Genomic DNA, 12133 nt, shown 5'->3' with positions numbered 1-12133 from the left:
CTATAACACATGCTCTAACAGCCACATCAATTATAAAGGCCATATTTGATTCTGCATTTACCTGACATATTTCTCTCAGTTGATTCCAAGACCAGACCAAAAGGAACTGGTATTTTTTTTTTTTTTAATGCTACCCCAGACTCTAACAGTATGAAACAAATTTTAACTTCCCCCAGTCAATCCCATCACCCAGAAATAAGCACTGTTAAAAATCTTGTGTATTTTATTTTGTTTGTGTGTGTGTGTATATATGTTTGTGTGTGGTTATGTATCTGTTTCACTGTTAAAAAAATTCCCATACTAACTATGAAGTTTCTTTATTTTATTTATTTTTAGAATACTAAAACAATTTAAAGGCCACCTAGACCGTTACTGTTTTGTGATTCTATTCAATGCTGCATCATCTCTAAAATTTTGCCGAGAGTGGTATATGCCTGATGCTTATTAAGAGCTGTGAAGTGGGCCGGGCGCGGTGGCTCAAGCCTGTAATCCCAGCACTTTGGGAGGCCGAGACGGGCGGATCACGAGGTCAGGAGATCGAGACCATCCTGGCTAACACGGTGAAACCCCGTCTCTACTAAAAAATACAAAAAAAAACTAGCCGGGCGAGGTGGCGGGCGCCTGTAGTCCCAGCTACTCGGGAAGCTGAGGCAGGAGAATGGCATAAACCAGGGAGGCGGAGCTTGCAGTGAGCTGAGATCCGGCCACTGCACTCCAGCCCCAGCGACAGAGCAAGACTCCGTCTCAAAAAAAAAAAAAAAAGAGCTGTGAAGTGATTGAATCTTCTTTTCTCAGTAGTTTCTAGCTGTTGCCCAGGCTAGTGACAAACTCCTGGGCTCAAGCAATCCTCCTACCTCGTCCTCCCTAAGTCCAGAGATTACAGGTGTGAGTCACTTCTGCCTCAAATTACTTTAATGTGGTATTTAACTTGGTTTCAGAAGGAAAATGGAATAGTCCTGGGCATCAGATAAAAATCTCACACACTTTGGGGACTTCGCAGTACTGTGTTTTAGCCATTGCTTCCACTGAAGCAGTATGTTGTGAGCTCTATCAAATACTGTTATGTTATTTTCCTAATCCAAGGGTAAGCAAACTACAGTTTGCAGGCCAAAACTGCCCTTCCCATCTCCCCACCCTGACTGTTTTTGTATTACCAGCTAGCTAAGAAATGGTTTTTATATTTTTAAATAATTGTTATAAAAGAAGAAGAATATGCAGGAGACCTATTTATGTGGCCTACAAAGATTAAAATATTAAACATCAGACCCTTTACATAAAAACTTTGTCGGCCGAGTGTGGTGGCTCATGCCTGTAATCCCAGCGCTTTGGGAGGCGGAGATGGGCGGATCACCTCAGGTCCGGAGTTCGAGACTTGACCAACATGGAGAAACCCCATCTCTACTAAAAACACAAAATTAGCCAGCCCTGGTGGTGCATGCCTGTAATCCTGGCTACTCTGGAGGCTGAGGCAGGAGAATGGTTTGATCCCAGGAGGCGGAGGTTGCTGTGATCCTAGATCGCGCCATTGCACTCCAGCCTGGGCAACAAGAGTGAAACTCCGTCTCAAAAAAAAAAAAAAAATTGTCAAACTTTGTAATCAGCGAGATTGTATTTGGATTTATTGTGAACCTTCAAGATTATCCTTCCACTTAAGGAAATGAAATGTATATGAAAAACGATTTGAAATTTTTGAGGGGAACATATAAACATATGCATAAGTGTATCAGTTTAGTATGTAGGATGTTCTGTGTCCTGATGCTGAGGTCATGAATGGTCGTTGTAAGTCTCTTGAAAGAGGAGGCTTTCAATAGTGGAAAGCTGGATATGTGAAGTTTATTTCAGTTGAAAGGTAGAGGTGAGATTGAACTTTTGGAACCAAAGCTCAGAAGTTGATACCATTTCGATGTGCTTAAGGTTAGTGAAGCAAGAATGCGATTCAGAGCCTGGTAAAGACATTTAGTGAAGCATTTCCTCACTGTATCCCATTTATTCATTAAATCACCCACCATATATGTGTTGTCCATGTTTTACAGGTGAGGAAATGGAGATTCTGCTGGTTTCAGAGCTTGCTCTAGGTCACACAGTGAATAGAATCCAGGTTTGAAAATAAGCCTATCTGAATGCTAACTATCCATGATATTTTGTTTCTTCCATATATATATTTGCTGTGCACATGAATACTTCTATGATATCATTACACTAAATGATGATGGCAGGTCCCAAGGTGAAACTGTACACCATTCATTCCACATCTGTTTCATTTTCTTTACTGTGACATTCAAGGCCCATTCCCAGGCATATGCATGCTTCCCTGGCCGTATTCCTCTCCCTCGACTTCTTTTTCCTTACCCAGCCTCCCTGGATAATGTATGAGTTCCCCAAAGCACTGTGCTCTTTCATGCTTCCATGCATTGTTGAATACTGTACTCTCTGCCAAGGATGCCTTCCCCATTTTCTGTGCTCAGAAACTCCTATTCATTCTTCCGATACCATCTCAATGTTCATGTTCTCTTAGGTGTCATTTCTGACTCCTCCAGGCAGTTACACAAGATCCACACAGCAACTCACCAGAGTTGTTCTTTTATATATCTCTCTCTGATAGTCAGAAACAAAGTTCTTCTGCCTTTCTTCCTCAATTGACTGTGAATCCTTAGAACTGAGATCAAAGATCAGTGCCATACCCTCAGCACTTAGCACAAATCCTGACACATAGTGGGATCACCTTAGATTGTGGTGACTCAGTGAATGACAAGAAACAAACACATGGATGAACAAAGAATGAACGAGTGAATGAATGAACAGTGAGGTTTCTTTTTCATTCACACACACTGTTTGCATATTGTACTCCCTGCAGAATTCAGTCTATCCCTTGGTCACCAGCACCTACCACCACCCTGATAACTTCCTGTCTGGCAAGATACATGATCCATGCCAATCCATTGCTTTTAACTTAGGTTTATGAACAATTTGGAATTAATCCTAGTTGTTGTAGGGCATAAGTACAAGGACCCTATATGAATAATATTTCACCAGAGCATCAGATTTTAGCCAACTGTTAAGTGTGGTGTTGTAACAATTTTGTTTTATTGATACCATTCTCCTCAGTCACTAGCACACCCCTGATTACTCCAGTTCCATTGCTGTCCATACACCAGATGGGCCATTGCAGGGCAAGCCCCTGAATGGATCCAACCTTCAAGGCAGCTCTGTGGCCTATAAATAGTTGCTAAGCCAATGGTTTGACCCTGGGAATACAGATGCTTTTGGCTTGGTGTGAATTTTTTTTTTTTTTTTGATCATGTCTAATATGCAAGTGGCCATAAGAAGAAAGCTCATATAATTCTCTTACAGTGAATCTGAGCAAATATCAAGTAATTATTCAGATATTGTTGACTGGTTTTTTTTTTAACACCCTTTAAAGAGAGGCACAGACATCACTGAGGAATGGAAACTCACAGGGTATCCTGCAGCAGGACACTCAAGATGCTCGTTGTCTCAACCATGTGGTCACTGTGGCATCTCTCCTGATTCTCATCTGCCTTTCTTGGCTTCCGGGGAGGAATGCTGGCCCCAGAGTGGGATGTGGCATTTGCATGATAGCTCAGTGCAGCCAAGCCTATATAAATACTGCATTGTTTTAAATTTTCAAAAACTGTAATCCATAATGGCTCCCGAAGCACCAACTATTTTCTCTCCGTCACATATCATGCATTTTTAACTGTCTATAATTATACAATTAAACAGTAGGCCATCAGGACTCACAGCAGGCATTAGCTCAAAATATTTCAACTTCCATAACCTGGCACCAGGGACAGTTATTGCCTGAGTGGAGAGAGTGAGTCTGTCTACATAGGTGCCTCAAAGGAGGAAAGCCCCTGCTCGTCCACTGTTCCTCCAGGGATATAATGCCCAACTGAGCTTGAACATGGCAGATGGGGGTTGGAAAGATGGAAACCCTGGCACCAGCCCAGGAAACAGGAAGGAGGTCCCAGGTCAGGATGGGATGGAGAGTGTGAACTGGATGTCTGTTCTCCATTCCCTTCCACTCACCCACCTGTAAAGGTTCTTTTAGCGAAAAAGCGTGAGTGACTTCCTCTGATACACTCAGTATGTTATGATTCTTAGACTTTTTCCATAAAAAGTCTTGTTTTAGTTTTGCATTGCTTCAGCACATTGTATACACCAGATGTGTGTCAACAGAAAAGTCATGGACTGAACCGATGATACAGTCTTTAACCTGTGTGTGCTGAGAGTAACACCCACCACATTTTATATTGAGATCAAAACTGCTGTGGTAGCATTTTTGATAAATTTATTTATAAATGTACCCTTCATTTAAAACTGCTGTGAAATCGCGATTCCTCAAGGATCCAGAACTAGAAATACCATTTGACCTAGCCATCCCATTACTGGGTATATACCCAAAGGATTATAAATCATGCTGCTATAAAGACACATGCACACATATGTTTATTGTGGCACTATTCACAATAGCAAAGACTTGGAGCCAACCCAAATGTCCATCAATGATAGACTGGATTAAGAAAATGTGGCACATATACACCATGGAATACTATGCAGCCATAAAAAAGTATGAGTTCATGTCCTTTGTAGAGACATGGATGAAGCTGGAAACCATCATTCTGAGCAAACTGTCACAAGGACAGAAAACCAAACACCACAGGTGGGAATTGAACAATGAGAACACTTGGACACAGGGTAGGGAACATCACACACTGGGGCCTGTCCTGGGGCTGGGGGAGTGGGGAGGGATAGCATTAGGAGGTAAACTTAATATGAATGACGAGTTAATGGATGCAGCACACCAACATGGCACATGTATGCATATGTAACAAACCTGCATGTTGTGCACATGTACCCTAGAACTTAAAGTATAATAATAATAAAAAAAGAAATACCAAAACCACTTGTTAACCCTTAGACCCATTCCATTTTGAGTACTTTTGAAGCCTTGTTAAATACTAATAAATTCATCTCTTGCAGAATTAAAAAAAAAATATTGCTGTGAAATCTTATCTGAAGCAAATTAACACAGGAACAGAAAGCCAAATACCACATGCTCTCACTTACAAATGGAAGCTCAACATTGAGAACACATGGACACAAATTGGGGAACAACAGACACCAGGGCCTACTTGAGGGTGGAGGGTGGGAGGAGGGAGAGGATCAAAAAACTACCTATCAAGTACTATGCTTCCTATATGGGTATAGACATAATCTGTACACTGAACCCCTGTGACACTCAGTTTATCTATATAAAATATCTGCACATGTACCCCTGAAACTAAAATAAAAGGTAAAAATATGACAGTACTAGAAGCTTTGCTCCTGTGTCACTTGATGTCTGGGTAATCTGATGGCAGATGTCATTGTTACTACCTTGGAATGAGGGAGCTATGCTTGGAAAAGGAGGAAAACGTTTCTCCATGCTACACATTTTCCTAAAAGGCCATCTTTGCCCCTGTACCTACAAGGTACATTACATACAAGGCATGGAGAAAGAATATATTTAATGTTGTATCCATCTCTCCTCACCTATAGCATATAAAAGTGTGCTTTGAAGTAAAGATGAGTTGAATAATAATTGCCACGCTATAAATACATCTTTCTTTCCAAGCTTTAGAAAACATTTTGAATTTTAAAATGCATACACCATCACACAAAATAAAGACATGAATTTTACAATGGCGTTTGTTAGCTTGATTGCAAGGTACTAGAAAATAAGCAGATACTGTATTTTTAACTGATTCAGAAAAATGCATTGTTAGGGAGCTTTGGCAAATATTAAGTGATGGAGATCAGTTTGCCTGTCCTTGTGCTTTTGTTAATTGTATTCTGATAGTGATCTTAGTTTCTTTCTAGTCTTTCTAATCTTTCATTTTAGTTTTTACATCAGCATTCAGGTTTTTGGAGAAATATACCTCTAATTAGAATCGGAAGTGAGGAGATGAAAGATGATATGCACAGTGGGAAGAGAGTGTACAATAGATATTTGCTTTATGAGGGTTTTTTTTTTTTTTTTTTGCTTAAGTAAAAAAATGTGTTTTAGGGCTTCTTTACATGGAAAATGAATGCCTTTGAAATACACAGATCATGGATATACTTTGCTTTAATACTCTACCACATAGCATGCTTCTGATGTGCTAGTCCCCCAGCGTTTTGGGTGGAGTCCCACCTGGTAACTCCACACTGTGCAGAGCCCCACCTCTGCTTCTGCCCATGCTCTTCATTCCAGAATAGTGTGCTCTGTCTGCTTTGTTTTATCCAAACCCTTCTTTTCATTCATAGCCTAATTCAAGTTCTATGTCTCAGTGATATCTTGCCATTTTTTCCAATCCCACCTTTTCCCTCCTGTCTCTGAAATCTTTCACTACTTGTTGACTTCATTACAGTACTTGACGCCTAATGCCATGGTGCCTTTTTCAGCTAATTTTTACATTTGTATTTGCTTTACTCCACAATTATATTTTAAGTTCCTTGAGACTAGACACCATGCCTCAGTGTTCAATAAATGCTTGTTAGCTGATTATTATGGTGTAGCATTAGTTTTATTTTTTAAAAAGTGCTCATTTAAAGAAGAAGTTGACAAACGTTATTTGTAAAGGGTCAGATAGTAAGTCCTTTAGGCTTTGTAGATGAGATTGTCTCTGTTGCAGCTGTTCACCTCTGCCATTGTAGCGTAAAAGCACCTGTAGACCACATGTAAGCAATGGGTTGACTGTGTTCCAATTAAACTTTATTTACAAAACAGACAGTAGGTGACATTTTACTAGTCCCTGATTGAAATAAAGCACAGGAAAAACTCTCATCTCAAGTATACCATTTAACCTTAGGGTAACTAACTTAGAGCAGTGTAAATCATATGGGACATTCACCAGTTCAAGGAAGGAATATCATTCCAGAGTTTCTCTGACATCTTCCCAAACATTCCCACTGATGTTTTGATGCTTACTCAGAAATTGATAATCAACAAAGTCATTAGACTTTGTTGTTGTTGTTATTTAAAAGTAATACTTATCCTGGACACATACACACAGTGCTGCCAGGAATATTAATTGGTTCAATACTTCTAGGAGCACTTTAGTATTACATATCATATATGTATGGTCTTGTACCTATCAGCTCTCTTCTGGAAAGTATGCTTGGGAAATCATTAATTTATTCACTGTCTATTTACCAAGGGCCTACAGCATGCCAAACATTGTGCTAGGTGTTGGGTCTCTATGAAAGTGAACAAAGCCTGAGCTGTAGGCTATTAAAATAGTGTTTGCCGGAAAGAAAAATCAGTAACAAATCTCATATTCAACAGTGGGGAGCAGTTAAATTCTGACACCTATATGACAGAATATTTTACAACCATTAAAACTTATACTGTAAAAGAATTTTGAATACATGGAAAGATACTGAAATATAATAAGTGAAAAGATAGTTGAAAATTTACTTATGAAAATGTTTTAAGAAACTTAGAAATGTATTAATGTGTATAGATGAAAGAACATTGCAATGATATTAACCAAAATGTTAACAATTACTTTGGAATTCCCAATGGTAGAATTCCAAGAAGATCTTCTCCATCCTTTTGCTTTTGTATTTCAGTTTTCTAAAATAACCAAGCAAAAATAACCCTAAGATATATTTTTAATTATGCAAAATTATTAACAATAAAGAATGGCTCCCATGAAAAGATGTTTAGGATGACTTTCTACTAAACAAAAATAGAAAATCTTATTCCAGTAAAATTGCTGCTGAGTTGGTTATAAAATTATAAATGTTCCTCTTTGTGCACATTCAAGTATTAAAGTGTTTCTCCATCAACGCATATATTGTGTAGAGTTGAAACTTTTCCAGTTAATTTTGGCTTATTAAGAGTTAACCAGAAAATATTTTGCTTCAACCCTTCTCAATCTCCAAGTCCCCTTTGCTGCTGTGGTACATCCAGTCTTATGAATATAATTGAATCTCCCTTTGATGGTTCAGTGTGTTGCAAGACTTCAGGGTTGTAATGCTGACCATCAATTATCATTGTATAGGACAAAAGATATAAATGTGGAAGATACAGAATACTGAGGTGAATGTGAAATGATTCTAGGATAGCCTCTGGAAACTGCTTGGCTGAATAAATCCCTGGTGTCAGTGAGTTTGTGTTGTGTTTCTTTTCTTTTCTAAAAGCTTGCTTAGTTCAAGGAAAGAGAATAGAAATAATCTCGTGCTTTGAACTTTCTGGTTACTAAGAGCCTTGTTCCTCCAGATTATGATCCCATGTCTTCCTTCTCTCTTTCATCTCATATAAAATATGAAAAGCATGCTGTCTCTAGACTGCGTGTCTTTCCATGAGCACTGAGTATTTATCTAAGCCTGTAAATACTGACTGGCCCACACCAAGGCATCTCTTGTTGCTGAGAGACCGAACACATCCTGTAGTGCTTCACAGGCCAAAATTCTTACCCAGATGAAATCTGTTTGAAGTGAACAGAAAAGACTGTTTAAGGGGAAAGAAGTTGTAAAGGGGCAGCCACTGATCTAAATAGGAGGAGTGATTGGTATAAATGGGGAGCATGAGGCCTGTCTCATTCCCCTTGTCTTGGTGAAGGCTGACAACTTTTCTGTCCAACTCTCACACTGTATTGAGTCTCTTCAGCTCTTCCAGTTGCCACCTTCACCCCAGTTGCATATTCCCTTCCTCCCCAACTCACTGTCTAGCAGCAGAGGTCCTGGGGGAATTTCCCCATGCAGAGTTGGCTCTGACAAAAACTGTAAAGCTGCAGGTTCCAGACTGCTCCCAAAACATTAAAAATCTGAACTCCCACTGAGCCCCCACTTCCCAGCAGTGTACTGCAGGCGGATTTACAGGGACACTGAGACACTGGTTTCCCCTCAGCCTTCTGGCACCCGGGTAGATTCACCTGCAGCTCCAAACACCCCCTTCCATTTTTGCCACTGTAGAGCGTTAATATCTTCATTTTCTTTGTATGTCCTGAGTTGAAATGTTGGGAAGCATTGATCACATTTCCTAAAAACGTGGTCCAAGAACACTTCCTGCTGTGATGTAAAATATCTGACAAAGTTCAGGGCCAGATACATGTGGGGGTCAGCACTCTCCTTAGTCTGAGATAGCCCTCTCATTTTACATCTGAGGAACTGGACCCTAAGGTCCCATAGCTAGTTGGTGACAGATCTGGGACCCGCATGTTGGTCTCTTAACCTCACTTTTCAGTCTTCTTTTTTCTTCAGAGAAGCCAAAGACATTTTAGTGAAGACTATGGGTTTCTTAAACATAAAAGCATCATCCGTTTGGTGAGGTGGAAAAGACCATTCCCTGAAAGTCAGGAGATCTGGGTTCCTGTTCTGCTTCTGACTCTTGGACAAGTCACTGTACTCTAGGCTTCATTTTAAAAACGAAGAAATTGAGAATTCTTCTAAAATGTGCAAAAGCTATCCAGAGTGGCAGAAGCTAAAGGGAAATAGCTTGTAGGAGTTTGAATGGCTGGTTATCAGAAAAGCCGGGCCTTGGATACAGCTTTCTTCCCTTCAGTTTTGCCTCCCCTTGTGTTTTCTACACCCCTGTGTTTCGAAGGACACAATTACATTACGAGAAAATGTCTTGTCCCATCATCAGGGCTTGTTTTCATGTTGGCAGGAAACAAAATGCTAAAAGCGGTAAGTAGTGAGCAGTTTCTTTTTCTAGCTTTTACCAGAAACAGATTCTTTCCAAAGAGGCACCATCTGGAACATGTGAAGTTGTGAAATGACCTTTCATCACCGCCTGCATCTAAGCTTCCGGAATGGGGTCAGCAGGCAAAAACCTCTCATGAAGAAGCAAGGCTCAGCCTAAAAACACATGTCTTTCTGCTTCTCTTTTTCTGGTCTAGAAGCATCCGTGGTTAATTCCAGTTGGACTTAGCTCAGACATATTATCTTGGAATCCTAAAGATAGAATGTTGCAATAATTTTGAGATATGATGTGCTTGTTAGTATGTATTCAAGCAACTGTGTTTGTAATAACTGTCGTATCATCCTGCCTTTCACAGAAGTATTACAAACATGGCTCTGGTTTTATAAACACATGAATGAAATTCATTGCTGTCTTATTTTTTTTTTTTTCATGTTGAATTCCCCTGACTTGAACTGGTTTTCTAAAATAAGAATATCCAAAAAGCTAATACCAGATTTGTGGCTAGTTGTTTAAACAACTAGACTATTATTTGCCTACCCAATAATTCTCTATCCCTTTTTTCTCCTCACTTAGCAAGGCCTCTGTGTTGTTGAGAATGACAGTGAATGTAGCTTTTAAAACCACGTTTCCCAGACTCCTCTGCAGAAAGAGGTGTTCAGTGGGAGGAAGAGTGGAATTTGTTGATGAAACTTCCAGAAAGACTCTTTGCTCTCTGCACTTCCCCTGTTCCTTCTGCTTCCTTTTACTTGGGCCTGGTGGCTATACAGCGGTAGCTACCCTATGACCATGAATGGCCTTGAGGATGGAAGTAGTTATGAGGATTGCAAAGCATACCAATAGTGTAAGCCTGAGACATTGAAAGTATCATGTGCCACTGTGATCCAGGTGGTTCATGCAGCCTGGGGCTGCCCACCTCTAGTGTTCTTTTAGGTGAATGCAAAAATAATTCCATAATTTCTGTAAACCACTGTTAATTTGAGTTTCTGTTCCCAGCAGTTGAATACTCTTCCCAGTTGTAGACAGAATTGCAATATTGAACTTTGAATTTAAAATCAACACTTTTTTCATATGTAGGATGGATCATGTGGTTGTAAAGATGTATTTAGAATTTAGACAGTTCATGCTTTGGATGATACAGTATTCAGTCATCCCTGGGGTGTGGGTTCCAGGACCTTCCACAAATACCAAAATTCTTGGATGCTCAAGTCCTCCAGTCAGCCCTCTGTATCTGTGAGTTCCATATCCTTGGATATATAGTATAGGTGTTTTCAATCTGAGGCTGGTTGCATTCCACCTCAGATATGGAGGGCCAACTGTAGAGTGTACATAGAAGTAAATTAAGAAGGCAGAACACTAAGTAGGTTTTTAATTTATTTTTAAATTTACATGTACAAAAATTACTTGTTTATATATGGTTCTATATTAATAAATACATAAAGTTATATAAACATGACCAAAATTGGGATGCAGAAAAGATAAACTGGAACAAGATAAACTTTGTCCAACTTTATTTTTATTAGTATTTACATGGTATATCTTTTTATATCCTATCACTTTTTTATATTATTATATTTGAAGTGGGTTTCAGTACATGACTTACAGTTGTGTCTTGTTTTTACTCTCTAATCCAGCAATCTCTTTCCTTATTGTATTTTGACCATTTATTTTAATGTAATTATTGACATGTTTGGATTTAGGTCTTCCATTTTATTTTTGGTCTGTTTTTCTCCCATCTTTTGCTTTCTGTTTTGTTCTCCTCTCTTTCTCTTTTATGCCCTCTTTTGGATTATTTGAAAATTTAAAACCTATCTCTTGTTTTTCAAATGTATTTCTTTAAATAGACTTTTTATTGATAGCTCTAAAGATTACAACTTTCATGCCTAAGTTCTCATGGTCTACTTAGAGTTGATATTTTATCTCTTTAAGTGGAACATATAAATCTTTAACTGTGTAGGTCCCTTTGCACGACCCCTTTGTCCTGTAGCTGTTATATGTATTATACATACCTTCACTGAAAACCCCATCGGAGTGTTATTCTTTTTTGCTTTCAACAGGCAAGCATATTTTCAAGAACTTAAAAGAAGAAAAAGAATACTTTTATCTAGATTTGGCCATGTCATTTGCTCTTCCCTCATTTCTGAAGTTCCACATTTTTCTCTGGTATCATCTTCCTCCTTCTTGAAGCGGCTCCTTTAGCATTTCTTTTAGAACAGACATGCTGCCAATTAGTAAGTTCTTTCTCTCTCTCTCTCTTTGATAATGTCTTTATTTTACATTTATTCCTGAGAGATACTTTTACTGAATTTAAAATTCTGTAAATTTAGTTCCTTTTTTATCAGCACTTCAAAAGTACTGTTTTAGTATTCTGACCTCCATGCTTTCTAATTAGAGATTTAAAAGTATTCAAATTGTTGAATCATTCAAATATATAATGTTTTG

At 38.9% G+C, this 12133-nt stretch overlaps 1 protein-coding gene across 1 annotated transcript in view; it reads left to right on the top strand.

Moving 5' to 3' along the window:
* Positions 1 to 12133, top strand: part of NCKAP5 (NCK-associated protein 5) — an 846875-nt gene that overhangs the window by 413811 nt on the left and 420931 nt on the right. The window lies entirely within an intron of this gene.

This window comes from Colobus angolensis, unplaced genomic scaffold (assembly GCF_000951035.1).
Source record: "Colobus angolensis palliatus isolate OR3802 unplaced genomic scaffold, Cang.pa_1.0 Scaffold168, whole genome shotgun sequence".
Taxonomy (NCBI): domain Eukaryota; kingdom Metazoa; phylum Chordata; class Mammalia; order Primates; family Cercopithecidae; genus Colobus; species Colobus angolensis.
Note: the sequence above shows the minus strand (reverse complement) of the source record. Positions and strands in the feature narration are given on the sequence as shown.